Here is a 27692-nt window from a genome sequence, read left to right as displayed (position 1 = left end):
TGGTGCCCTCTTCATCAGGATTGTACGTACAAAATCCATAGAGACAGATTCAAATGCTGCTAATGGTTGCCGTTCAAATTTTGTATCCCGATTGTATGGTGACGAAGTGTCAATTGAAATTGTGGTGTCAAGTTTATGTCTAATGGATTGTGCTTTGTCACGGAAGAAATTTGCAAATATGACCGGAAGGTCGACATGAGAGAAGGTAGTTGGTAGTGGTGTTGTTTTGTTCCTTGAGAGCAGCTTGTTAGTAATTTCGAAGAGCTCTTTGCAGCTGGAACATTCCATGATCTTAGCAGTATAGTGGGCTGATTTCGCTGCATGGACTATTTTTATGACATTCTTCGTAGCGATTTCATAGATTTGCTTATGAATAGTGAGTCTGGTGGAAAACCAGAGCCTCTCAGCTTTACGGCAGTCTCATTTAGCAGTGCGAAGCTGGTCCCTAACACTGCTATACCAAAGAAGACACTTTTTGAATTGATACTCTGTACTTGGTAGCTGGGGCATGTTTGTCAAGCAATGAACGCAGACAGTTATCAAGTTGTTCTTCTGTAGGAGGTAAGCAAGTTGTTAGGTTAGCCTGGATGTCGTGCATTAGTTTGGTTATATTTATCATACGGAGGTTTCTCTTAGTAGCAGATAAATGTGGAGGGTTATACGTCAAGATGGCAAATATTGCAGAGGGGATCTGACGCAAGGTCATGGGATACCAGGGAGGACCGTAGAATGTTATCATCAGGTCTATCAAGAATCCAGTGTAAAATGTGACCATGTTTATGGGTGGGTTGGTTTACTGACTGTTTCATGTTGAAAACATTAATGGAATCTATGAGTTTTGATGTATTTGAGTTTCCGGGACAGTCAAAGTGAATGTTGAAATCTCCAAGAATACAGTTTAAGAATACAGTTTAAACTAGTATTATTCATATAATACATATGAACACTACTAGCTAAAACTGTTGTTCATGAGGGAAAAAAACGGGAAACCCTCTATTATTTACCTTAAAAATTACACAAACCAGCTGAGAAATTGATAATTTATTTTGGAAACTTACCTCCATACATTCTTGGTGTTCCATAATATCACGTTTAAACACTGCGTATGAGATCATTACCATCATTCATTCATGTTGTTTCAAATGTCCCTAACCTTTGCATATTATAACCTTACCATCATATATGCCGAGTGTTCTATTAAAATTAGATAATGTATGTTAAATCATTACATCATACATCCCTGTTGTTCCATTACCACTAACCATTGTGTGCTAAATTAGACTTAAAGGCTGGATTTTAATGTAGTTCATTATTCAGTGGTACTAATTTTGAGGAATGAACCTCCAAATTGGCGAGGTATTCAAGTATGTATGTACATCTGATGGGAATATTGTTTATGACATGTCAATGTGTACTGGTAATTACATGTTTCAATCGCTAAATATTGCCCAAAATGAAACACATTATGCATAGCTTACAGTGCAGCTTTTGCATGACGTATATATCAAGGGTAATACTAAAGTCCCATACATGTATTACTGCCAAAATCATTACAGTCGATTAAGTTATATAGAAAGATTAATGCAGATACAGCGCTTCTGCGGACGTTTTATCAATAAAGTATGATGAAATTTCTGACAACACGAAATCACCTTATATGTACTATAAATTAACAGTTAATGTATAAGGTGAGTTCATGTTGTCAGACATTTAATTGCACTTTATTGATAAAACGTCAGTCTCCTGAGCGATAAAGTCATATGCATGTATTCGTACTTCTCATTGCTGTACTGTTTCAGCGTTATTTAACTGGTTATATACATCTATATTGACTTGAGTGACATAACCATAATGTTTCATCTATTGCTGCCTAAAGTAATTCCACTAATGAAATATGTTAAAATGTCAGTGTTATTACAGGAACAGCTAAGCATGTTTAAGCAAAGGGGCATCAATTGTAGCATTCATACAGGGGGTATCCGTTATCTGCATATTGTCTTGAAGTCACCTTCATTTAGCTATAAGGAAAAACAAGATCTTTTACAATTTGTTTATCAAACTATTAAAGCATTCTGGAATATATCTGTGCTATAATAATTGGGAAACACATCTGAGTGGTATCATTTACCATGTGTTTTATAACTCAGTTTGGTTGTGGTTGTAATTATTCCTGCGAAATACACTGCATATGGTTTCAGTGATTATTTTCTTGTAAGTGTTCTTAACTTTGAACCACGAACATAATCTACATTTATGTAAGCAAAAAATAATTGTATGCTTGATATAAAATATAAAGAACACATTACACATATCAAGTTGTTTGGATGCATTTATAACAAAATGAATTTGGATTGGAATGTTTCAGTTTTATTATGTATTCATTCATGCATATTGCACAGTTCATGTTTATTATTGGCAGCATTTATTAAATTGTTGACACTTAAGAGGATATCCTTTTATGAGTAAGATCCCAAGTTGTCACCAAGTCGAAACTGGTCTTGTGCTGAAGTAAAGATTGGGATGTTACATGTACACATATTCATTTAGACTGATGTTTATCGTTATTGTTTTGGCCAAGAATTTCAAGTTTCAAGAATCTCAAGGTTCTGGAATTGAAGGAATGTATTTACTATTTATTATTAGTGGACCTTCATTGTTTCTTACTCTGCACTCGTATGTGTAAGCATATATAGGCTTGTTACTTTTAAGCAATGTGTTTTAAGGATTCTGCAAAATTGGCACTGGAATTCGCAAGGGTGGCAATGTTTGCAATCAATGGCTTGGACATAATTTTGTAGTAAGTGTAATATCTATACTTAAGGTAAAATGGATGATTGTATTTTCCAAACATGATTTAACGTTATTAACTACACAGTAAAAATGTAGCTGATGCAGCCATCACCATGGTAAATATTTGTGTATACCAGGACAGTCGATTAACACAATTTGTATTTTATATTTCTGACAATACGTAAGTTAATCGTGAGCTTTACTGCGTTTTCTTTTAATTTATGTGTTGGTATCATGTTTAATTAGTATTTATTCTTCAAGCTTTAGTTGTAGTATTTCATGGTCTTTTGGGTCTGTTATATTAACATTACATTATGAAATTGATTGCTTTCAAAAGGATTTAAAGTTTAACAGAAAGCATTCGTTATTTCTAATAAAAATATCCATTCTGGCATTTTCTATTAGTATTTATTATTGTTTTATCAATACTTTTTGTTGACAATTTATTCAGATTTAGTTAGGTCACAAATGTGGTTACATCTTAAATCAAAGTGAATTACAAAGAATAAAGTAACGTACAGTGTTGTTGTACAACATATTTTCAACAGACGTTTCATTTGAATGAAGGATCATTATAAATAGATATTAAAAACAACATAATTTCCATACAACATTGCATTATTCTTTCAATATATACGCATTGAGACAATATAAATTGATTTATAATTGTATTGTGTTTACATGATGATGGCTATGGATGCATCAGTAGCACAACAGAGAAGAGGAGTGATGTATCACATGTGGCTCATTTTTCACTGGGTCATTGCATATGAAACACATAACTCTAGTAATTATATATATAAAACGAGTTATATAAATTATACATATTAAATTATACCAGTCACTTGTATAAAATCAACATCCGTGTATGCTGTCACTATTTAAATAATAATTACCATCATCAAGTAAACTAATTGCTTATATCATCTCTTGTCAGGATAAAAACTGGCATGCTTTCAAATTCAACATTTTACACCGTCGAGTAAGGTGAGTACAATTGAAACATAAAATGATCAAACAAGTTAAGATAAAAACTCTTATATAGACTTTGGTTTGCTCATCAAGCAGAAGTGTAATTTACATAATTAGAGTAGTCACCACTGATATGATCCTTGTACTAATTACAATAAAAGGAAATCACTTTTGTTTAGGAAACATCTGGCTACTGAACACATAATGTAGGTGACTATTACAAAATGGACTAATATAGAATATTGTATGTGGGGATTAAAATGACAGTTGTGATAAGGTGACCACTATGTGCAAGTGACTGTTAGGATATGTGTGACTATAATACCCAATCGGTGTGACTTTGGAACTAGGCTGCATGAACTTCATCCAGATTAATTAGATTTACCTGTATTCCATAGTATAATTCCATGGCGTGTTTTCTCCAGAAAGAATGAACATAGGATCAGTCCATCTGTTACAATTTCACTTTGCTCCATAACTTTCTACCTTTCTGAGATTAAGGGTTGACACTTTGCATGCTGATGCATTACTGTCTGATGGTGTTTCAATTATCATAGAGCTCCATTCTTTACGTCAATGTCGTTTTTAACAAGCATTGTCAATTACAATATTCCTTAACAATCTATTACTTTAGAGCTATTTGACGTTCAGTCATAAAACTTGGCATATTGATCTTTGGTTGGCATTCCTTTAAGGTCAAGATCTAGGTCTTTTTATTATCCTTTTTGATAACGTGTTAAGCCATTTGAAATGCATGAATGCAATTCAGTATACCTATGCATTGTCATCATTAGAAGGTATGTTGTGGTCAAAGTTATTAACAGATATTGCATTTTTCCATTGCACTCCCCGACCACGAAACCCTCTCGCCAACTTTTAGAAGCATTGGAGATTAGTCACAATAGTCTCAAGTCTGTTTTCTTAGGGCACTGCTCCCTGTCCGCTTCCATCTATGTGTGCCTATCCTCCTTGAGGTGTTCCTCACCATCCTTGGGATTTGTAATGTTCTAAATCTACAGAAGTTTAAAAGATGGAATAGGTTAACCTATCCCATGTGTATTTGTAGTAACAACCTGGTGTTATACACACCTTGGTTTGACTTATTATACAAATATATTCTTGAATACACCAATAGATTGCACATACATTTCTCTATTTTGTTACGAGGTGCAGTTAGACGACTTTACCATGCTTATGATTACTTGACAAGCGACGAGCAGTCTGCCTTGACTGGTGGTCGTGGAACAAAACTGTTCAAAATATGGCAACAACTTGGTTTCAGTTAGACCTTGTGTACACTTGTTAGACAGATATTATATTGAATACTCCAGCCGATATCACAACTCTTTTTATGAGGGTGCACCAAGACGAAACTTTATCATGAATACGATTAACTAACAGGAAACCATCAGTTTGCCTTGTCAGGTGCTCTTGGGACAACACTGTTAAAGGATGACATTTCGCATAGTCATCATACAGTATGCTGCTGTCAAGATATCAGGTCAATATTTTAGTTTCAGTCCCAATTTCCTGTCCCATTCTATAACCTTCAGAGATTTTGAGATTTAAGGGATGAAATTTAGCATGCCCATATATGATCCCTAAAAAGTGTCAATGTAGAACACGTGGAGTTCTGCTGTATATTCTATGCGACAGTCATGTGCCAAGATCGTATCCAAACATTGTGAATAAAGTCATGGACGTGTGCAAAAGTAAGTAAAAGCATGGAAATTCTATGTTTTCATCCAAAATAGAGTATACTACTTTACCTATATTTCTTATCACATTGATAATGTTTGGGTTGTATCTTATTACAGTTTTACTGTACATTGTATCTTACAGTTATTACATATATTACATTTATATAACCTGCGATTTACCTACTCCAATGGTTATGATGTTACTGTCTTTATTTAGAAAAGGCCATAACAGGAAAGGTTGCACTGGTAGTTGGATGTATTTGCGGCTCAAGTCGTTGTATGTATGGGCATCCTTCGTTCATTTCCACAGAACTTTACATAATTGGACAGTTATTTTATATTGTCACCGAAACTTGCTCTCTTTATATACTTAATGTACAGATGATATATAATTGTTCATATGTGTTTTCAAAAACATTTATTGAGATATTTGTCAAGATGACCTTCATTCGGTTGGCATAAAAGCTGAATCCATTCATGCACGAAGCAACATGGTTTTACCTTACGGATACCAGAAATTACGAATGTCAAGAATGTGTCCACAAGCTATATATTATTATTTAAATCCTCCAAAAGCAATTAAAACCGATGAAAATTACCGATTCTCTAATGTTCTGAAATAATTGAAACACATCACACTGCAGAAAAATACAATAGATATCAGCAATAGGAAGATGACTCATGAGCTAATTATATGAACAGCCTAAACATGCATATTTCATTCGTCTGTCTATCCCAGGGGTGTCAAACTCAATCGCTCAGCGGGCCAAAACTCAAATCACACGTAAGGTTGCGGGCCGAACAGGATAAACATTCAATAAGCGGAAAATTAAACCTTTTTTAAACATTAATATAAATTAAAACAGAAAAAAAGTTTTAATAATAAAAAATCACTGGCATACCCATTTTCGCTCTTATGCCAATTTGTCAGAGCTGGATGTTTGGCATCTTTTCTTGGCTACAAGTTCGTTTATGTTGGGAGTAATGTTCTGTGTCATTGAGATTCTCATGATGGACTGCAAGTGTTCATCAGTGAGACGACTCCTGTGTGATGTTTTGTTAATCTTCATCACAGAAAACAGCTGCTCACACAGATATGTGCTACCAAACATGCTCAAGGTTCGAGCCGCATGTAGACGAAGCTCAAGCATCTCTTCAGGAATGAAACGAGTGAACTGTGCAGGCCCCACAGTGTCGTACTTTGCCTTTAGTGTCCCATTACACTGCAGCTCTATTAGCTCCATCTGCAAATTTACAGGTGCAGTTTCCACGTCTATGGTAAATGGGTTACGAAACAGCTCGAAATTACTTTTCTGTGCTTCAAAGTCACTAAAGCGCGAAGTAAGCTAAGTTTTTCAGCAAAGTGTGCATTGGGAAACACCATAGCGTTGACTTGGTTCAACATTGCTTGGCAACAAGAAAAGTGAGACAAGTTGCATTGGTGCATTTGTATCTCCCATAAGCGCAGCTTCACTTGAAATGCCTTCACTGCATCATGCATATCAGTGATCAAGTGGTCCCGTCCCTGGAGCTGCAGGTTCAAGTCGTTGAGATGAGTGGTTATGTCAGACAGAAACGCCAACTCACATTTCCACTTTTTACCCCGAAAAACTGTGGAGTCTTTTTCCTTTGCTGTCCATGAATTGACAGATTTCACGATCAGCTGGAAAAATCTACTGAGAACTTTTCCCCGACTTAGCCACCGCACCTTTGTATGATAAGGCATGTCGCTGAACTCTGAGTCTATTTCCTGTAAAAAAAAGACTGAAATTGGCGAAGATTTAAACCTTTGGCTCTGATAAAGGTGACGGTTTGTGTTACAGTGCTCATTACACCTTCCATGTTGAGGACTTTACCACACAGCGATCCTTAGAGTATGATGCAGTGATATGCTATCAATTCACCAGTACAGTTCTCCTGCATCTTTATCTGCATCCTTCCAACTAGTCCACTTTTTTCGCCGCACATCGCCGGCGCTCCATCTGTTGTAAGTCCAACAAGTTTGTCCCAAGGCAGGTTCATGTTGGTTAAACTTTGACATACGTTGTCAAAAATGTCTTTTCCTGTCGTTGTCCCATGCATGGATTTCATGTCCAATATTTCTGCTGTAACATTCAAACTGGAGTCCACTCCACGGATGAAGATGGCGAGCTGTGCAGTGTCAGTCGTGTCATTACTTTCATCGACAGCAAGGGAGAATGCAACAAAGTCTTTGCCTTTTCGATCAGCTGTGTTTTCACATCAGTGGCCATCTCACAAACACGATCAGCACCCGTATTTCTGCTAAGGCTTACATTTGCAAACATCTGCTTTTTGTCTGAACACAAGACGTCACACACTTTCATCATGCATCGCTTCAGAAACTCTCCTTCTGTAAATGGTCGGCCTGATTTTGCAATCTCCTCCGCCACAATAAAACTTGCTTTCACAGCAGCGTCAGTTTGTGATTTTGCTTTGGTGAACAACGTCTGCTGTGATGTTAAATGCCTCTTCAATTCTTCTACCTTCTGTAGCTTCTGCTCTGCATTCAGGTTTTTTAACTTGTCTTGATGTTTAGTCTCGTAGTGCCGCCTCAGATTATATTCCTTGATCACAGCCACATTATCTTCACAAATTAGACACACAGGTTTACCGCCAATATCAGTAAATATATATTCAGCCTCCCTGCAGCTTTGAGAGGCTCTCTTTTCAGAATCAACTTTTCTCTTGGCCATTTTAAAGGCTAGCTTTGATTTAGAAGATTGTGCATCTACCGACAGACGCTTGATTGATATCACGTTAGCCGTAGCGGGAAAAGGTGATGTAATATCCGGGCACTACACTACTTTCATTTCTTATGCGCCAATCCAAAACGAGCAACTGAACGTTGCTAGGTTACTGTAACGACGAACATCCACTCACTGCACAACTTTTATTTTCGCTTATTCTGATCGAAGCGAGAACGCTCTCAGGTAGCCTATCGTTCGGCAAGGCTGCTAATTAGGGAATTTGATTTGCACTTTATATCGCAGGGCCATTAAAAATATTTTTGCCTAAAAGTCTCTCTCGGGTAGGATATAATTGTACGCCGGGCCTGATGTGGCCCTCGGGCCTTGAGTTTGACACATGTAGTCTATCCCTTCGAGCAAAGTAAACAAAGCGGATATCTTGCAACGTGTGCAATAGCCTCTTCCTGTGCATATTGTAATTACTTAATGAATCGCCACACACACTCTTTCCAAATTCCAAGCAAATCGTTTTATCACTAGAGCAGCAGATTGTATTTCTAAGATTTGACCGATTCTTATTTTCATATATTTGCTTTATCTATCTATCCGATAGAATCACGATACATATGGCCTCGACTACGGTCATATTAATGTTGAATAATTCATTTATGTTCGTTTTGTCATCGATCGCAGTTGGGCTTAGATGAGCAGGGGGAGGATTACAAAAAATTCCCGTACCATCTCAATCACAATACAATGTTTATTTCGCTCCAATCATGACTTTGAAAAATGGGGGTCAAATGTAAATAAAAAGCAGTTAAACATGCGTGTGACCTTGATATGGAAGCTCTATATCAGATTAATGATGTAATTTGTTCTTAAATTGTTGATGAGCCAACGTTTATTATGTAAAGACTGAATGCAAAATGTATCCTAATCGAATTACTCCAGAAACAGAGTTTAGGTAATCATCCCACCGATAAGTATTAATATGTGTTCTGAAATGCGTCTATAAAATAAAATTTATATGTTGCGTATATCTGTAATTTTCATAAAACTTATATAAGAGGTACACTTTTTACAGTTTAAAAACCATGTTGCGAAATCTATGTGACTTTCCAAAATGAGTTTGCATTATTAAAGCCACTAATTTTCGATATATATATATATATATATATATATATATATATATATATATATATATATATATATATATAGAGAGAGAGAGAGAGAGAGAGAGAGAGTACAATATGTATTATAGTAGTATCGAATAGTTGTAGCTCATCTCGCTTCCTCATGAGAACAATTTACGTGTGGTGTTTCAACTACCAATTTAAAATGTGCATACTTATCTTGCCGTCTGCTCACTCCCTTCTACTCCAACCCAAACCTATTAGTACATTGATCAGTCATGCATGCAAAATAATTGAAGAGAGCGTAATGTTGAACAAAGTGTCTTTCGATTTAGATTCACGTCTTTTACAATAGTTGACAAAATAGCAATGCCGTTTTCTGTGGAGTCCTTTAATACATATAAAAGGTGCGCAGTCTGGAAACAATTGAATCCAATCTCATTTATCTTAATTATTATCACATAATTGAAAACCTCTACTTTGTTCAATGATATTAGCATGCATTGTGTGGCCGTACGATTTACATTTTATGGAGTATATGCTTATATTTAAATATTATGGCAATTCGGTTTGTAAATAACGTTCTTAGGGTGGTTGTGATATTGTTCCATAGTCTATCCACTACATTATAGAATACTGTTAAGTCATAAATAACTATAATTATAACCTTCAGTTAAACTACACCAGTATTTGATTCTCTCTAAGAATAAGATATCTGCTCTTTCTTCATAGAGCATGTACATAGAGGGACTCATGTTACATTTTAAATGCCGTGCTAACAAGTATGTTTGATTTTTCACAATGGCTTTACATTTTTAGTGCCAAACATTTTCATTCTATGTTGTTGAATATGTATTATGATACTATTTAATTATATTAACTCCTGTCTCTTCCTATTTAGGTGCTGCGGCTTCTCGCTCACATCTGCACACTATCGTTTGTGGTATCATGGTACCATTTGTTTTTCCGTAAATCTCAATGCTAACGTTTGGCGAAATACATACACCTCTTATCATACTTCACTACGAATAGCACATATTATATACAAGAATATTTGATTGGCATTTTGAAGAGAATAGAACAATGTATCACATTACACTTTAGAAAGGTAAATCTACTGGACATAAATACCCCAGATACACTTTTAAATATGTATACCACATGTTAAAAAGTATCACAAAATACAAACCATGACGTATATATGAATTAACTTAATCACACACACATGGCCACATGATTCAACAGTTTCTAAGCTTGACAGAAACTATAACTATTACATAATGCGAAAAATACATGTAGTTTTGTTGTTTACCTATGAACTCAATTTTCTTTAAACATTATTATCCGCCAACACACACATACACACTCGTTTTGCGCAATTGCTTCATTTATACATTTTCGCGGACCTAGCAGTTTTTTGCTAAGTGCACATCTGAAATAAGGCATATTTTTTAATTAATAATCAAAATCAACAAATCAATCATACAGTGAATGAAGGAGAATTAAATATTATTTTAGCAATGACTCAGTCTAGCGAAATAATGTTTGAATATCCTGGATTACCAATGATGAAATACATGGTCATTATTTTTCTTGAAAGAATATAACCCTATTGCAAAGTACGAAAGTGTAGAGCGTTATGTAAACGAACTTCATGATCGAACTTCACCTATTCTAAGGTATTTGCATTTTGATTATTTGTCTGTTGTGGACTATTGTCGGAAGTTAATTTCATGAAGAATACAGAACAGAAATTCTAAATATAGTAGATGAAGAATGTTGTTTTCAGAACATCAGGATTCTAGATCTCGGTCAGCCGATAACAATAGTATTAGCGAAACGTCGCCTCATTTTAAAGGATAAGTGACATAGTATGACAGGTCAAGGTATTGACCTCGATATCAAATATCAAGGTCAAGATCACATGTTGCCGATTGAACGAGGCTGATAATGAGATGTCGCCCATTAATGTAATGATATTTAAAGCACAGTGATAAGTTCAATCAAATGGTGTTGTTTAATCCTAATACATTCACCTTATACCATGGATATTCAAACTATTACTTGTACATTATTTCATGGATATAGTAACTATCTGAATATTTGGAATTCATTAGGAGTTCTCATGTATACGTGTAATCTATTCATTAATATGCTGTGACAATTCAATTACTCTGATTGCATTTACCTTAAATAGAACCATTAATTGTGGAACGCGGTATTCAACGGTATTGAAGGTTGGGCTATCATGTGGTCAAATATAATTTGGACATGGTTGTAATTCTTGATTTAGACTTCTTTTAAAAAAATAGCTCCACGGAATTAAATAAAAAACAATTGAAAAAACATATTCAGCATGACAGCCTCACTGAAGATATAAACGATGCAAGTCAGGTAGCAAGTTTTGCTACGGTTACCAAAGATAGGAAAATCTTTAAATGAATTGTTTAAAAATCTGCAAACAGAATGTGAGCAAACCTGACAAAGATTTCTGGCGTGTAAAGCTTTCAAGTCTGCAAATTTAGTGTGTGAATGAAGCACACAGATCAGCAAACAAATACAATCGTAATGACATACAACAACACAACTGAAATTTATGCCATTACATCTTCTTTAGCAGTACGACATCCTTATTGATACATTTTATAAAACCAAAGTTACAAGTATATATATATATGCACAAATCCAACCTTTAGGCGACAGCGTCTAAATTGCAACCTTTCGGAGACATCGTTGTATACTGAATATGTGTGGGTCATGATTGTGCCTATATAGTAAATACTGTTTAGACTTCTGAAAGGAATATGAAAATACACGAAAAAGTGGTAAAATAAAATGAATGACAAACATACATATTTTGTCGCCCATTTACTGTCGCCGAAAAGTAAAACTATGTACACTCATGCAAAATACCAACCTTTGGGCGACCGGTCGCCGAATGGTTGATGTGTCGCCCAAAGGTTTAGTATAGATCTCGCTAGGTATAATTTATATGTGTCACATAACAGTATTATATACAGTGTATTTAAGTATTACTATTACCAATCTGACGGAAATAAAGTGATCGCATGCGTTGGACGGTCTGAATATCTGCGTTTTGCTGTCGGCATCCGTAAAATATTAGCTTATGTGATTACTTCTTGTAATCAGGCGACTGTTTTAGTATACTTATTAAATGGGATGGAATAACTGGCCGTAATCCGGAATAGCGTAATGGTTTTAATTCGGACTGTATACGTTTTAATCTTAAAGACAGGCGTGGTTATTTAGATACAGCTCGATTTTGCAAATATTTTGTAGGAGAGATTGTTGTTTAATTTTTTATTATAGCAATCATTATGCACATGAATTTCAGATGATTATTATCGTATGTTTGTATAGGCTAGCCTGCGAATCAGTGGATTTTCCATTTCAAATATTTTTCCATAATTCACTGGAGTAAATTATGAATGGGGTTATAGATGGCCTAGTGGTCTAATGCGCTCACCTTTATTATATCACTGTCACTACCCTCCGTCTGCATGCGAGAAAGCTTGCCAGTAGCTTCATGTGGTTCAGTGGTTCTTCCCAGATTCTTCTTCCACCACAAATACTGGCCGCCGTGTAGATCCACATAAATTGGTTTTATAGAGGTACACATACCAACCAAACAACCAACCAACCAATCAAATTAAACTGGTTTTTGTCCTAATGTAATCGATGGACGTTTATAACATTATGACGAAGAACATCGAAGGGCATTTTCGTAATATTCTTAGTGTAATGGTAAACATATCCACATATCACGCATGTGTACCAGGTTGGAGTCCAGCAACCTACTTTTCATTTTTCTTTTAGATTATGTGTATTCAACGTTGAGTTATGAAAGAGGTCTATGTTATTACTAAGCAGTGGCCTTAGCAAATGCGGGGCTGGATTTGGATTATTTTGGCGGGACCCCTTGATGAACGCGAAGGGCCTCCTGTGAGCACTGCATTTGGAAATAAACTTTTAAACAAGTTTTATACAATATCGAACTTAACATTTCTTCCATCGATTTAAAGTTACTTTCTCTCTCTCTACATATCTATATTTATAAAATTTACTAACGCGCGGGACACCTTGAATGCGGGGCCCAATTGGGCCTCATCGGTCCGATTGGCCAAAAAGCAGGCTTTGTTGCTACTACTGTTTTTCTATACAAATATCAAGAAAAACACACAGCAGAAAATAAACGGTGATCAGCTGACATTATCCAGTAAGAGAGCGTCTTCTTCAATTAATTATACAGTTTGCTAGCCAATACGTTCGAGCGGAACATAAAGTAAAACCGGCTTATATTGAGTGAATGACGGATATATTCCATCCACAAAAAATTAAATAAACGAAATATATTCATTGTTCACTCGGTAGAAACAAATACTCTCTATCGATAAACAGCATACCTTTATTTTATATCCATGGGAGTAAATGGAGAAGTTCTCTAACTATTTCAAAAGTTCTGTTGCAAGGGCACAACCCAAAGGATATATACTATCTTGATGACAGTTTTGGACTTGGCTGACTTCCATAGTTTCAAATGTAGTCGTCACCGTCCAGTTCATACACAGTTTTGTTAGCTGTTACAAAAATACACCATGTACTGATCGAAGCCGTTTCAGGCATCCTGAAATACAGATTCGTATAATGCAGTCAACATTGCAAATAAATACAAGAAAACTGAATTATTCGACCATTACTTTAGCTACGATTGACCTGTTACCAAGTGAAGCTGGGCAAGATTGGGTCAGAACCTATGGCAGTTAAACAACTCAGTTGTAAAAGACGAAGAATACAAAGCCATACTTAAAGTACTGTTAGACACCTTTTTAAAAATGGGAATATTGCAACCTAATGGAAGAGTTGCGAAGGGAAATTAAGAAGAGAATTAAAACAATAACCAAAACATATTGTCAAGTCAAACAAAACATAAGACGGGGGAAGGCAAAGAAAATGCAATACATATTTAAATACAAAAAGTAGAGGATAAAAAATAAGTGATGAAAGTACGAAGCTTTATAAGTTTACAAATTGACTGGCACAAAATAAGTGCAGGATAATTCCCCAATTTATATAATAAAGCTAAAAGTATGCAAATCATGGAATAAATAAGAAAAGAAAATAGCAGGCATATGGAAAAACTAAAAAATATAACGTTACCATAACTAAACCAACACACATGATGGGATATGCATACAGCTTTTAAAAAGAACTAAATATTACACAAATATATCACGGGGGGGGGGGATAAACGAATACGCTGGGCATATAGAATTGTCTCAAATCCCACAGGACTCTAGGTCTCAATGCGAAAAACGTATAATATCAAATGAAATAATTGCAGCATTCAAGCAACTCCATAAAGGAAAATCACTTCGTTCTGTTGGTTTAACGACAGATTTATATATTACCTTAAAATATCTCTTAATTCCAATATTAAAGATATGATTTTTGTTGTTGTTGTTGTTGTTGTTGTAGGGTTTAACGCCATTTTTCAGCACACGATAGGCTATGCATGGCGGCCAGTATTAATGGTGGAGGAAGAACCCGGGAAGACCTCAGAGAAAACCACCGATCACTTGTGAGCTTTAAATATTTTGTTTGATTGAGGTTTTCTAACATTGCATCTTCTAGTAAATACGGCATATTGGTTTTATGCCATTTTTTTCTTGTCTATAAGCATATGCTGGATTGTTAAGTTGGAATCCCATGATACATTTTCGAACCCATCGTCCTAGTTTTTTAATGTTATTTGCAATGTGTTTATATCAGGCTCGGTCTTGATTAATCAGTAGCGTATACAGTCATCTGCGAATAGTCGACGTTCTTAGTCAATTTCAATTAGGATGTCGCTGATATTGCTATGAGAAGAGTGCTGGTCAAAGTATTGTTCCTTGTGTTACTCTAAAACCTACATTGTACTTTAATATTATGTACATTTACTTTGCATTGTTTGTTAGTTTTCATTTTTTATATTTCATTATATGCTATGGTAAAATAACATTGCATATTGGACATAACCTTGTCCAAAATCAAGTTTATTTTCTACTTGACCTTAATTGTTTTATGTTTGTATTTTATTCTGTAAACAACGAATACGTAGTAAAATATTCTCTAAATGCATGGGTTATTATCAGGATCATTGTTAATAAAAGCAAATATGTTTATTTGGGTCTGGGTTTATGTTATTCGCATTCCACTGCAATTTAGCTGATTTTCTCCAGGTCATATATTATTATTTTAGTAACAGACTTTCTAATAATAAACATTTTAATTTGTACTCATTCAGAACTTTCGAGAAGGTTGTTTTGCATTAGGTAACGTTATTTCCGTTTATTTGTGAACTGAGGTCAAGTAGGGGACGATACAATCTTGTCACTGGAAAGATTATTCACTCGTGCCAAATAATTTATTTGTATTATTGCTGTTTCCATTATTAATTTAGAATTTATTTCTTCAAATTATTTAATTCAATGATTATTTTCTCTGGAAATGCAGTGCTCACAAAAAATAACATTCTTGGACAGAGACATTTTTCATTATTATTTGCAGTGAATTAAAACCTGGAGTTTTATTAGTGTTTCAATATACAAAAAGCTGTTGGCACATCAGCATGACACAGGTCATCACAGACACACCAACTCCTTCAGCATTGAACTTAATTTGGATTTTTACTAAGTTTATGCAGAATTCTAAATTATTAGGCCTTGTGTCTATAATTATATGGTTATTTTGGATTTAATTTGTAATAACGTAAGTTGTTTTTTTAATTTTCACCTTGTATTCAAGGCAAAGAAATTATTTGTTGAATTTTACAAAGCTTGTTGATTTTCACCTTTTTTATTACTTGTTTTAAGAGCATAGACTTGTAACACCAGCCAGATTTGGGACCATTTGTCACTACATATTTTTCTCGGCATAAAAAGCGCCTATCCTGCGTTGAGCTTTGCTTGCAATTCCACAATCCATGGGGGTCCTGTTACAAGTTTTTTCAAAGTCAAAAATACAAATTATCTACTTGGTCACCTCTATCGACATATTTAGCCAGATCATTAATAACTTAGGAATGTGTGCTTCGAACTCTGAAATTTCCGTAATGCATCATGTTTATCATATAGTTATCCATGCTTCATGATTGGAACAGACAATGTGTTCAAGCTCTTTGCAAAGAACACTGATGAGTGTGACAACGGGCAGTTATTATTGACCATTGAGTGATTACCTGTTTTCAGTAGTGGCCATGCCATTTATTTTCCATATACCGATCCTTTGGATGTTGTAAATGTCCAGTGATTTTTAAAAGGTGTGTAAGTACTAGTGTCAACTCAGAAGATAGTGCCTTAAGTACGTTTTGATTTTATCATCCGCTCCTGGAGTGTTTGATAGGTTTAAACCATATAGGAACTTTTTAAGTCCTAAACATGTCACTACTGTATTACTCGTTTTTACTTTGGGAATATACAAGGCGAAGCCATATCACTATAGTAGTTAAAACAATGCAGAATTGTGCGTTCATTGTATCGGTTTCTACTAGTCTGGTGTCTGTCTTTGGTGAATCAATGCCATGCGTGTCTTATTTTTCTCCATGTATTTCCGGCATGATTTAGAATCTAATGTTAGGCTTCCACTCAAGGTGATGTAGTTGTGTGAAATCTAAATTGTAAACACACACACACACACACACACACACACACACACACACATAGCACCATTCTATGCGAACACATTTTGCAAGTTATTCATAACAAAGCTAAGGCAAGATATAATGAGTGTACCTGGTAGTGTCCTTTGAGATGAGAGTGAAAGAAGATGCCTGCTAAAAACGAAATGGTAAACAATTTTGGTATAACGTGTGTGAAAGACACTGCCATATGTTAAAGAATTAGGTCTTTTTCAAGTTCAATTACATACTAAGATTTATGACTACCTCGATATGCTGTAATAAACAGGATTGAACAAATCGTCATGAATAAAAAAATGGGCAAAATACCAGTAAACAAGTTGTATTGTTTCCTTTGTATGGAAAGAAATGTCTAGTTACACTTGGTTATCAGATACTTGTAAGTCATTGTACGCTATAGGTATCCACTTTTAAAAACAACAGAAAGTAAAATTATGACGGTCACACAATGTACATATGCTTCTTTTCAGATGGTCAGGTTATAATTTAAAGCAATCAGCTTAATTCATTCCTCATTGATGCATATATTTAAAAGATGCAACGCAGCTTGAATTTATTTATCAGTTAACCATTATTTCCATTTTTTTCATCGACTACGCGTTGACCACGCCAAAAGACTGTGCTATTAACAATATAAGGTCTTTAAGTTAAAGCGCCATGCTGTTATAACCATCCATTCAGGAGGAGTAGTCATAACAAGATTTTTAAGATGGATACCACGATTTTCATGATTTCAGCCATGGGGGTCATGCTGAACGTCGGATAGACACAGTTTTGATTTAAAACCTACCATACAAAATTAGACTTCTTTGCGTGAAAACCCAATGTTGATAGATATGACATCTGTTCAGTAGAGCAAATAATAAAAACATTTTCATGATGGCTGCATTATTTTCATTTGGGGCAACTAAACCATCGCGTGAACGTTTGCTCAAAGTTTTATGAGAGTCTTCTGGGCAGTTCAGCGATAATAAACATATGATAACAGTTGAATCGAAGATGGGCTGAATAGCCCAAAAGCTCCTCTGGTCTATGACCAGCATAGCTAAATACAACCACAACAAAGGAAAAGCCAAGCCCATGCCCATCGACCCAATACATAGTAGAAATCTAATTAATAATTGATCCGACATTGCATATGTACACAAAATACACGTAAAACATTGGAAGCAATTATTTAGCATTTACCTGTGTTACATATTTTTTATCTTTATTTGTTAGTTTGTTTTGTTTCCTGACGTGGCCGTTTAAGTGATAATGAAATATTTTGTCATATCACAGTTTGTCTGGACAAATTATTGCCACCATCACTTTTGAATAACGCTGTACTAACATATTATTTACAGGAAACTGATTTAAGTCGATGACTGTGTCGTCTGGTAAGATGTTGCGTCCGAAATTTTGTCATCCCGCGATATGTTGTTGTTGCTGGTGTATGGTTTAACTCCATGTTTCCGCACAATATATGATATACATGAGTACCAGTATAACTGATAGAGATAGAGGAAGAACCCTGGAAGACCCCGAGAAGAACCACCGACCCACGAGAAGCTACTTGCAAGCTTTCTCACATACCCACGTTAGCCAAGCCTAAGACTCGGACCCATGCAGACAGAGAGGACATGGAAGTGATCCGGAACGGTGAGCACATTAGACCACTCGGCCACTAAGGGCACCTCCACCGATATGTCGCATGGTCTGTTTGGCGAGTTGTTGTAGACACACAATCAAAGTTCATTTCCAAGAATATGCATATACATATACATTACACATCTTTCAATGTACAATTTGCAAATGATAGTACACCATCAAGCTATTAAATAGAAATATACTGATTGTACAAACAGACACATTGAGAGACACATATATCAATTATCATCGAGCTTGATACCTTGTCCGGTGAGTCCACTCCTAGATAGGACGGATTATACTCAAATCATCAGGGTTATATAGTAAATGCAAAAGACTAGTGTCATGCATGCTATACATGAAAAGATATGAAAGATGCTCAGTGTCCAACGTGTATTAATGGGATACTGTACAATATATTTTAAAGAAATACATTTTGTAGCGTAATGTTGAGTCATCCTAATAGAAACTTAGGAGGAGGTGGTTTCGAAAACTGACTCATCAGATTTTTAACTCTGTGTTATTATGCAACTGTTTAAGCTGTTATGACTTAATAAGGGTATGTGGATATATTTGTGAACGAAGTGTTTCAAGGTTGAAATACTAAGCGTGGGCAAGGAGACCTATTTAGCCACCTATAGCAGTAGACAGTATAGACTAAAGCAAGTAGAATAGACCACATATAGTATGGATGGTAACTATTATGAATTGCATCACCCTGTTTAGAAAACAATGTTTATCAAACTTATCACACAGGAATAACACCTACTTTTTCACTGTAAGCAAAACTACCTGTTAAAACTGACCCTGAAACAAGGGGTATAAATGTATCAATTGAACAACCCCAAAAGGTGGAGCGTAATATAAAGGCAACATTGTTTTGAAAGAGTGGGTCATTATGTTAACAAAATGTTGAGTCTCATTGCAAAATATGAAATCATATTAATCAATATCTAGACCATATTTTGCATTTTTGATATGATGCGTAATATACTACACGACATTAATAATGCACATGTTTTGACTGGATAGCGGCTGGTCCCGTTTAGTTCAATTATCTCTCTTAAATGGACTGGGGTACCTGCTTCTGTCCTAATATAACGTGGCTTTGAATGACAGTGGGTGATGCCCATGCTGAGATTTAGAATAAAAAGTATATTTATTTCAGCCAACGTTAACACCAAGGTCTAAGCTTTATGAAATTTGTAGTAGGCAGCTTGTTGATACATCAAAGTTGTGCATACAAATGTCCCTTGCATACCAGTGGCGTCAGTAAGGTTGGTGTCACCCAGTGCGGTAACTCATAGTGTCACCCCCATGGACCTCCTTCCTGCAAAAAAATTCAAACCTTTTATTGACAGACTGTTGCTTACATCTTTCAGTATACTGAATTAATAATAGCAGGTTGCTTCCAGCAGTGTTATATCAGATCTTTTACACAGACAACATACACAGACAAGCGGCTCCAACTCAATTTGTAAATGAATCATACCGTACTCAGGAAACTCGAGTAACAGCAGACTGATAACTTTTCAACATTTACCACAGTCCACTCTGAATTTCACCTAAATTTATTCCTGGGTGATTCCGCGCCCAGGTAGCCCTACGCTTGCGCCAGGCTTCCTGGCTATTTACTGACCACATATTATTACCAATATTAAAACCATTACTGGTACGACTTTATATTCTACCTAAGCAAGAAAAGGGAATGAAACCAGCAAGTTTTGTACAATGCAATAAATAATGTATTTCAATAAAATACAAAGCGAACATTTAAAAGGGACTTAATTAGTGTGAATTAAATCTGAAACAATCCTAAATGTTTTATTAAAAATCCAAAGCTATAATGTTCCGAATGAGTTCCAGTAGCCTTGTTTGCGATAATGTGCCAGCAATCGGGATGAACAATAATAGTATAATTCAGAATGCCATTAAATGAAGTCACAATAATTCAAAATAGTGAGTTAGTCCTGAGGTCAATGAGACCTTTGTAATTTCAATGAATAATTGAAACAAATGCTCTCACATTACAACTGAACACATCTAAAGATTTATTCTGCTAGACAGATGTTAAAATAAGAATAATAATTCCGATGAAAACAACTTTATATACTACCTGACGCAATAACCATGTTCTGAAAATACTACGTCATCTAAATGGAAAATGACCATTCAATTCTTAAACAAGGTCAGAGCTGTTTACTTAAACGTTTGCAAGCTACCTGGATAAGATCAGTTAGACTTTGTTTTTCCTGAAGTGGAATGTCAATGTCCTGAACTCTAATCCGATTATGCATGTTTACAAAATTATTTTAAAATTTATTCTACGCTCGTGGACAAATGTATCCATATAATATGTTGTTTACAAATGACCCTTACAATCTACAATTTTGGATAATATTTAATCACACAAAATATATATACTTGCTTATTTTCCCAATGAAAAGTGCACACAAATAACCGTACGAAGGTAATAGATCACCACTGACATGGTGCTTATACAACAAGATGGTCAGCTCTGATTTAGTGTTCAGCTTCCCAACTCAAAAAAGAAGAAAATAGTAAGACGGGATCTTTTGAAAATGATTTAAGAAATTACATTTAAGGTATTATAAGACAAAGTAATGACAATTTTAATTAGTTCAGTCTTCTAAATTGTGGCACACAGGACTGTAATGTTACTAAACTTGTTATGCAATCAATAGGAATTCAAGAAAAGATGAATTATTCCTTGTAAATGTGGAGTGGTCAAGTCATATCTAATACTGGATGTAAGATTGACAACATGACTTTTTATGACCAACCAGACCTGATCAGAAATTTGATCACCAAATCTGGAGGAGTTAGATTAAAAGACTTGTTTCAAGAGGGTCGCTGTGTTCCATGTATGTCTATAGACCTCAGATCCACACCATTTTCATTCAGGTCAAAACCCCACGTGAGTCTGAGTTTTTGTTCAGGATAAGTAACAATAACAAGAGTTTCAAGATGGCTACCATGATAGACAAATTAAATGTCAAAATAGCACCATTTAATTTAGGGCCAACTAAACCATGAGATGCACGTGTGAGTCATGCAAGTAGTTTAGGATGAGTAGCTAAAACAACCTTCTGCTAACAGACAAAAGGATAACAAACCATCCCATAAACTCGTCTGGTCTATGTCCAGTAGAGAAAAAAATAATTAATATATACCAAATAATAACAAGCGAAGCAGGGCTTATAAAGCATGCATCTTTAGATAGATAATTTTTAAATAAGATATACAATTATGCCTAATATGATTCCCCTGGCACACATAACTCAACATATAACTCTTTCATTATGAACAGCAAACCTATTTCGAAATTATATCCCAACATTACATCTTGTTAATATTATATTTGTTTACTATAGTATGATACAAGTCTTTCCAACGATAATGCATAATTAATATTCATCGATCTTATTCATAACTCAATTCTAGATCTTCATAGTGAAAATCTAATTTTACGAAATCAGATTAGAGATATAGTCTGCAGAAAAGTAAAATGATTGGCCCTTCAGATGCAAATCACCTGTTTAATATGGCACAGATTTCACTTATTACAAATTTTGTATACGATTATGATGCTATACATTGTGTCGCCATGGGGAAGCGAATTCCTATTAAAATTCGAAGTTATAACAAGCACAGTCAATTAATAGGTACACGACAACCTCATATATCAAACTCATGACTTAAGGCTATACAAGACTTTTATCACAATATAGTTACAAATATAATTGCTGGTGTTCACCTCTGTTAGCCAAGGTTTCGATGTGCTAATCAATCTTGTTAGGTCAACATATCGGAGCCTCGGGTGGCGAAGATAGGTGTCCACGGGCAAAGTCAATAGCACAATCGCATCATTATTATGCATGAGACTTCTTCATATATGCACATATACCATAACATTTTAAGGTAAGCCTATTTTCCAAGTTTGATTAAAATCAAATGAAAGATAGTCTATCTAGAGAATAACAATACTCAACCAATGGGATCAGAAATAAATCCATTACAGTGTAAACGAATTTGGTTCTTTTCTTACTTATATCATTGGGAAATCTTTAATATAATTTTAAATACAAAAGTGATAGAATGATCAACAAATAATATGCATATATATTTAAAAGATATTGATAGTGTAAAATTCAGAGTCAGTGGTAGCAAGGATAACGACAGCAGAAGACATAACTCCACACACATGTATACACCAAACCCTCCACTTACACTGATAAATATCCAGCTTTTAAGTATAACTCTTGAAAGTCCTCTGTCCTTATGACCTGTATAGCAAATAAGACTTCAACTGTTTATTTAGCAGACACATATTAATGTGCTATTCAATTTCTGAAATAAAATTCATTTGAAGCAATGTTGTCAGTATATGACTGTACCTGTGAATTAAAATTAAATACAATTATAAACAGTGTAGACCCTGATATGTTGTTACATTATGTACTACTGGGATGTATACTCTTCAACTTAAATCATATTGTGTACAACCTGATATTCTGTTATATTATGTCTATAGCAGAATGGGATCTATAGTCGGTTGAATTTATGTTGTTTATACCGTGATATTATGTTATCTAATACCCTAGCTAAATGGGGTGTAAATATCTAGCTTGAAATTGTACTGTGAAAACCATGATATTTTGTTTCATAATGCCCTAGCTGATGGCGATCTACATTTGTATCTAGAAATCGTATTGCAACAATGCTGATATTCTGTTACACAATATATGTGAATAGTGCAGAATATTATATCTCATCAGACTGTGATCTGAACTCGTCACTACAAATCTTCAAACGAAGCAACATAATACAGCCTAATACGCTATTAAATAAGGTGTTGGCTATTGAGATATATACGCTTCTCTTGAATCCCTTATATGCTGTTGTATAATGTGCTAGGAGATTGGGATATACATTAATTCATTTAAATCATATATACAATGTAGACCAACCCTGAGTTGATGTTATATAATGTTCTAGTAAATAGGGATCTACAGTATTTGCATTCAAACTTATAGGATTCATATTTGCACGAAAACATATTGAGTCAGTTTGACATGGTATTATATAATGTGCTTGTATAACCCCATTTTCACCCTTTGCATGGAATCATATTGTGTGAAACCTGATATGAATTTATATAATGCACTAAGAGATCCGGATCTACTGTTGTCCCTTGAAATAATTTGTTAAACAAACAGTGCAGAGCTAATATGCAAGAATGTTATAGGACAATTGTGTTGTGGGGTTTATGATGTTTATATTATTGTGCACTTTATACCTAAATACATAAAGTACTTTGTTCGCTCGTTATAGCATGTGACGGCCGAATTGAATACTATGTTTCGCTTGTTCCGCCGTTGAAAAATCAAAAAGACCTTGCAAAGTTGATAGAAACTGAAAATAGATCACTGTGATCTTCTTTATCCTGTGGTGAGTAAAACAAATGTTCCCATCAAGTATAATGAGGACTGTACAAAATAACATGTCATACAATTGAGACATTTCATCTGAAATAACAACCGACTCATATATTATTTTGATTATTTTTAAACTCAGACCTGCAGGCCCATCTTTAGATCAGGAAACATTTCCAAGATATCATACATTCTGTATGTCTTCCAACATTGTGTTTGGACACTGTCTCAAAATAGTGTTTTTCCATGACTTGTTATTCAAATGGCAGCCATATATACGATCCGCTAAAGAGTCTACTTGCACAGCAGTGTTTATTCAATTGAAATAAACGCAATCCACACGGTGACAAATGATTGCAAGGCAACTCCGAAATATTCTGAATGATCTTTGTTCATGAAAAGTCTAATTCCACATCATGTGTCAAGCTTAGCTGGGAAAGATATCTCCCCATGAATATGCATATTTGACTAAGAAATTTGATTTGCTAAATATAAAATGGTGTTCCAATTTACGTATGTATACAGTGGCTGTACATATATAATTTATAGATCCAGTATTTGTTGGCCATGCAGATAGTCTTTCCAGATACAATACACATTGTCGATGCAAATAGTCATTCCAGATGCAGTACACAGTGGCTATACAAAGAGCATTTCCAGACGCAGTACACAGTGGCTATGTAAAAAGCTTTTCCATATGCAGTATACAGCAGTGCACATTGACTATACGAATCGCCTTTCCAGATACATGTACAGTATACAGTGGCTAAACAAATAAGCTTTAGAGATGCAGTACACAGGCTAAACGAATAGCCTTTCCAGATACAGTATACGATGGCGATACAAACAGCCTTTCATGATGCAGTACACAGTGCCTAAGCAAATAGCATTTCCCAGTGAAGGTACTTGACAGCCATGTGATTATTCTGCCGTTTTCAGACACAAATTTAGTTCTACAATGTCAAGTGGAGATACATATGCTAATACATGACGAATGCAGGGCCATACCAAACATTCACTCAGTTTAAAGGCTAGGTGAACTAAACACCGAGTATGACCCGACTTAACACAACCGCTGTCTTCATATCTAGTGGTAAGAGACAATTAGAGCAACCTGTTTGCTCAAATATGAATGTATTTTTAAACCCATTTATTTGGATGCCAGTATGCAGATCAACACATGAAAGTGTACCTTCCGTTGAAAAGTGACTGATTTGTTGGAGCTCTGAAACTGTTATTTACAGTATGTTTGCGTTAGAGACACAGCTTTTGATTTTATGATATCACAAACCGACTGGTCCGGATATGCAAATCTAGTAAGTCTACATCTGTCATTACCTGTTCCCAGACCTCAGACTGCACTTTGCCACCTTCGCACACAAATTAGGTTTCTATGCTGGCACGCATATTTATGAATCTATTGAATAACAATCAATATTGCGTTTGGAAATTGTAAGAATGTCTTCTATAGAATGATTTTTAGTGGAAATGAATTAACAGGATTTGCGTCTAGATTGTTTGGGTGATAACTTTAATTGCAAGCTATTAGGTATGTAAGATTTGCTTCAGTTGTATATACATGGACGTTACTTAGAAAGACGTGTAACGGAGAGAAACGTGCAGCAATGTTAAATGTTCTTCCCTAGGCATGCAGCTGAGTCTGATCACTAGAGCATGAAAACAGGTCAATCTTGACAATGATAAAAAATATTTAAAAAGCACAATTTCCACACTGGCTCAGTGATTATAAGAATATTCTTGTATTGAATGGATTACCAAGCTATTTCTTATGTAACCTAAGGCTTAATTAAAAATCAACAAAATAAAAAACAAAAAAGAAAACATTGGCCAGAGGTTATTTTGTGCAGTCCCACAATGTAAAACATCGACCCTTAAATAAATGACTGGGCGGGGGATAACTTTTTGGACATTAGGTACTTCATTGTATGTTTCGACATCAGTCGAAATAAATGGTTGTCAGAATAAAAAAGGAATCGCTTGCTTGTCCGTTTTAAAGGAATTTTACTATGGTAGCGATGTGTATGTATGTGATTTGGATTTTTAATGTAGCTTTAACAATTTTCAGCCATATCGCTACGATGTCTGCAGTGTGACAGTTTCTAGTGATGTCTAGCACTTGGGCATCCTCCCGCAGACATGTAGCATGATGTCCTCCCCAGCCACATTATCCTGACACCAGGCAGACCAGCGATAACACTAACCTCTTAATGCTGAGCGCCATGCGAGGCAGCTCTTAGTATCATTTTTGTAAGTCTTTGATATGACTCGGCTTCGGATCAAACCCACGACCTCCTGCATCCAAGGTGGACGCTCTAACCACTAGACCACCGGAGCAGCCTATAGTAACAATACTACGGTGTTAATAATTCCCAAACATATGTAGTAACATTACCCTATATCGAGCAATTAATTTTGTGATCTCCAAAACCTGAAGCAGTAACAATGCTATAACTGATGTAATAACAATATTACATAGCTCTAATGATATCCCCCAAACCCATGCAGTAAAATTACTATATTTTCTTGCACTGATTTTATGCTCTCTAAAACCTGATTTAGTAACAGTACTACAACTGATGTAGTAACAATACCACATAGCTATCCCCAACCCATATAATAACATTACCCTATGTCCAGGCACTGAATCTGTGATTTCGAAAACCTGATGCAGTAACAATACTGCAACTGATGTAGTAACAATGCTAAATGACTCTAATGCTATCCCCCAAACCCATGTAGTAACATTACCCTATGTCCAGGCACTAATATGCGATCTCCAAAGCTTGATGTAGTAACAATACTACATAGTCATCATTGCCAGCCTCCAAAACTCATGTGGAAACATTACCCTATTTCCAAGCACTGATTTTGTGATCTCAAAATCTTAATGTAGTAAGAATAGTACATAGCGAGCGCATCAATACATTTACATGTACTAACGTTACCTATTTCCAGACACTGACTTTGTGATCTCGAAAACCTGATGTAGTAACAATACTGCGTAGCTCGCTTGCTATCCTACAAACCCAACATTACTCTATTCCCATGACATTATTCTAACATTTATTTGTCATTTTAAAAAATATGATCTAGTAAGTTTATTTCAGCTATGCCTCACACAATATAAAACAATTCAATGCCGTCTTTCGTAAAGGACATTACTTTTGTATTTAATATTAGATATCATTACTACTTGCAAATCCCCTCTTCACAGTAACATTATCCTTCCAGTGGCCTAAGTGGATAAACTGTGCGCCTCAGATGCGGGAGATCACAGGTTCTAACCCTGGCTGAGTCATACCGGAGATTTATAAAAATGGTACCTACAGCTGCCTCTCACGGAGCTCAGCAGTAGGAGGTTAGAGTTAAGACTGGTCGGCCTGATGTCAAGATAACGTGACTGGGTGTTACATGATGCTATATGTCAGCGGCATGATGCCCCAGTGGTAGACATCAGTATAAACTGCCACACAGACATCAAAGCGATATGACTCTACTGATTATGAAATATCACTACCTTCCCAAGTCAACATTACCGATCTCCATGCTAAATGTAGAAGGATAGAACCCATCATATGACTTTG

The 27692-nt window shown here is 35.4% G+C and overlaps 1 pseudogene; it reads right to left on the bottom strand.

Moving 5' to 3' along the window:
* Positions 1 to 6211: 6211 nt before the first annotated feature.
* LOC149782083 (general transcription factor II-I repeat domain-containing protein 2 pseudogene) lies at positions 6212 to 8176 on the bottom strand (annotated as a pseudogene).
* Between the last annotated feature and the right edge of the window lie 19516 nt (positions 8177 to 27692).

This window comes from Sinohyriopsis cumingii, chromosome 15, assembly GCF_028554795.1.
Source record: "Sinohyriopsis cumingii isolate HCF-2022 chromosome 15, ASM2855479v2, whole genome shotgun sequence".
NCBI classification, from domain to species: domain Eukaryota; kingdom Metazoa; phylum Mollusca; class Bivalvia; order Unionida; family Unionidae; genus Sinohyriopsis; species Sinohyriopsis cumingii.
Note: the sequence above shows the minus strand (reverse complement) of the source record. Positions and strands in the feature narration are given on the sequence as shown.